This window comes from Colobus angolensis, unplaced genomic scaffold (genome assembly GCF_000951035.1).
Source record: "Colobus angolensis palliatus isolate OR3802 unplaced genomic scaffold, Cang.pa_1.0 Scaffold121, whole genome shotgun sequence".
In the NCBI taxonomy this organism is placed as follows: domain Eukaryota; kingdom Metazoa; phylum Chordata; class Mammalia; order Primates; family Cercopithecidae; genus Colobus; species Colobus angolensis.
In genome coordinates, this window is record NW_012113253.1 from 4603615 (window position 1) to 4606292 (window position 2678).

At 39.4% G+C, this 2678-nt stretch overlaps 1 protein-coding gene across 3 annotated transcripts in view; it reads right to left on the reverse strand.

Moving 5' to 3' along the window:
* Window positions 1-2678, reverse strand: part of FZD6 (frizzled class receptor 6) — a 36012-nt gene that overhangs the window by 18810 nt on the left and 14524 nt on the right. The gene's annotated exons all lie outside the window — the stretch shown is intronic.

Sequence of the window (2678 nt, forward strand, 5' to 3'; positions counted from 1 at the left end):
AAGTTCCACCTCCCAGGTTCACGCCATTCTCCTGCCTCAGCCTCCCGAGTTGCTGGGACTACAAGCGCCCGCCACCACGCCCAGCTAATTTTTTGTATTTTTAGTTGTATGTTAGCCAGGATGGTCTCGATCTCCTTACCTCATGATCCACCCGCCTCGGCCTCCCAAAGTGCTAGGATTACAGGCGTGAGCTACCGCGCTCGGCCAGTTCATTCCTTTTAATTGCTGAGTAATATTTCACTGTATGGCTGTACCATAATTTTCTTAACAATTTACCAGTTGATGGACAGTCTGAAGTGCCCATGGGACATTTGAGTGTGGAATATCTACTAGCAGGCGGTTAAATAAAGCTATGTAGAGGTGAGACTTTAAATTAAGGATATGGATTTAAAAGTCATCAGTATAAAAGTGGTAATTGAAATAATTGGCTGAAACTACCTAAGCAGAACAAGTAGAGTGAGAGATGAAAATTCTGATTCAAGGGAAATACACTGACTATATATTAGCATCTCCTTCCACTAGAAATGCCATTGAAATGAAAGAAAAGGTTTAAAGGTAAAAAACAAAATCTACAACTGCATTAAAAAAATAAGGCAAGGGCTCCCTATAAGCTTTGGGAAATTTTTGAAATATAAAAAGAAGGAATGACAACTTCTTTCATCAGTATGGCCAATTAAACATCTCCTGCCACAAAACATTCAGGTTCTGGATAAAGTGCAACAAATATACTTTAAAATGCATTACTGAGCACTGTACACACCTTAAAACTAGACTTAAAACATATAAACAAAAAGCAATAAAACTGTAGGGAGAAATGGACAATTCCATGGTCATGAGAAATTTCAATATCTTCTTTAGTAAATGAACAGTCAAGCAGACAAAAATTATTAGGCAAATATAAGCTTTGATTACAGACTACAATTAACAATTAAGTCTGACTTACAGGACATATACAGAACCCACACCCAACAATTAGAGGACAATAGCTATGGAGGATGTCAGACCAGTGGGAAGTTCCCCTGTCCTGATAGGGCAAAGTGACTAAGCAGAGACAGGGTTGCCACCGTTGACATATGTTATTGCTTTTATTTGAATGATGCTCTGAGATTGGATCCTTTGTCACCTCACAGGAACTTGGAGTGCAAACAGCATGGTACTTTTCTCAGTTTCCTCCATCGTGAGTGGGAGAGAGTGCCCAGATGGTGTGCAAATCCTCCTCTGAGCCTGAGGTAGAAGAAGGGGAGCTGTGGGCAACTAGTAAACTCTAGTAAACTCTTTGTTTACTGTCCCAAAAAAGCCTAGTTCCTAAATTTTTTGACTATCTGGTAATCAGATCCTTTGGTGGAAAGAATTAAAACACACTGTGTTTATTTAGTTCTTCTAACTCAGAAGCCATGATTAACTGGTGGTCAGCACTTAAGAAGTAATTATCTAGTTCAAGGGCAGGCAAAATGAATGCAATATATGTACTTTTGCTATACTAAAACAATTTTCTTACATGGAAAATACAAGTCACTTCCCTAATTTAATTCTTCTACAGTGCCAAAGTTGGCTAATCCAATAACATTGATATTCCTGCACTGTGTGTAAGATAAACTGAATGCTGAAAACTCAGATACCTTCAGAGGCCAGCCAGGTAAATTCAAATGCCTGTAAGACGATAGGGAGTAGTTGGGAAGTAGCTGCTACTCAACTCCAGCAGACTATTATTTGGAAATGGGGGCATAGAATTGTCAGGTATATCCATTTTTCCCAAGAAAACAGAACTTAGATTGTTATGTATAATTTCCCAAATTTTAGATTTTGGCACTTTAATCTATACATTTGAAACAGGACCCCCTCCCCCTCCCCACCACACACACACACACACAGAAAAATCAAGTCTCAGTTCAGATCCAGTGTGGGCCACCAACTTCCAAGTTCAGTTGCAGATGAACAGCCTTAAAGAATTTTAGACTTGAAAGGGACTTGAGAGAAAACCTTTAGGTTAATTATTTTTGACGTGTATGTGTGTCTGTGCATGCACACATACACATTTTGCCAAGAAACATTTTCCTTAAATAAGAAGTTAAAAGGAGGCCGATATACTAAATAAATAAAAGCACAGTTTCTTGGGCTGAAAAGGAAGCTCTCCCTGCTGAGATACCTCTCACCATTCCCCTTTGCTACCAGTGACCTCAAAGTACCTCCAGAGATCACAGATGGAAAACCACTGACCTAATCTAAGCCCTTGGATCAAGCGAGAAAACTGAAGCCAATTTCTTATTAAAATTGTTACTCACATTCCAAAATGTACTCTGAATTAGAAGCTAGGTATCTTTACTCCTGATTGAATGCTACTTTTACCAATTCTATGGCTACTGATAATAAATCAGAGCTTTGGCTCATTTGGTACTTACAAAAACCAGGCACTGTGCTTTTTCATATACCATTTTCCTTTATCACAACTTGTTCTCTCCACCTTGCAGCTGAGGCAGCTGAGACTCTGAGAGGTTAAGTAACTTGTATAGTCACAATAGTAGTAAGAAGCAGAACTAGGACCAATGTCCCTATGACTCCAGAGTATGTCCTCTTTAACCTTCACTCTGTGCTGCTGTCCATTTCTCCCTGAAAATTACCCTTTCCCAAAGCACAGCGACAGGCAAAAATGCCAATGAGGATGAAGGGAAGCAAATATA